This window comes from Sinocyclocheilus rhinocerous, unplaced genomic scaffold (genome assembly GCF_001515625.1).
Source record: "Sinocyclocheilus rhinocerous isolate Xijiao unplaced genomic scaffold, SAMN03320098_v1.1 scaffold463, whole genome shotgun sequence".
Classification (NCBI taxonomy): domain Eukaryota; kingdom Metazoa; phylum Chordata; class Actinopteri; order Cypriniformes; family Cyprinidae; genus Sinocyclocheilus; species Sinocyclocheilus rhinocerous.
Window position 1 is genome coordinate 549,373 of NW_015627535.1, and position 343 is coordinate 549,715.

At 33.5% G+C, this 343-nt stretch overlaps 1 protein-coding gene across 2 annotated transcripts in view; it reads right to left on the reverse strand.

Moving 5' to 3' along the window:
* The window catches only part of LOC107728499 (transcription activator BRG1), a 38,778-nt gene that overhangs the window by 25,769 nt on the left and 12,666 nt on the right, over nucleotides 1–343 (reverse strand). The gene's annotated exons all lie outside the window — the stretch shown is intronic.

Sequence of the window (343 nt, forward strand, 5' to 3'; positions counted from 1 at the left end):
TTTTTTCATCTTTGACCTAGAGGAATGCAGCTGCTCAAACATGCAGCTGTTCAAAACGTCAATATTTTTTGAAAATATTTCATTTTAAACCTTGTACATGTGCAAATCTGCAAACAATATAAAGAAAGGAAATAAAAATAGGACTTTCTATTTGCTTTTAAACTGTAAACGCTTTTCACTAAGCTGTTTTTCCAATTTTTCAAGTTCTACATTTTTCTCCTTAGCTCCATGTTGCAGTAAGTTTTGGGAGTTTATTTTTAGTCCATCTCCTATCCTGTCTTGTCTGTCTTGCAGAGACTGACAAAAATGAGCTCCTAAAACTTACTGCCAGATTCTGGAAGAT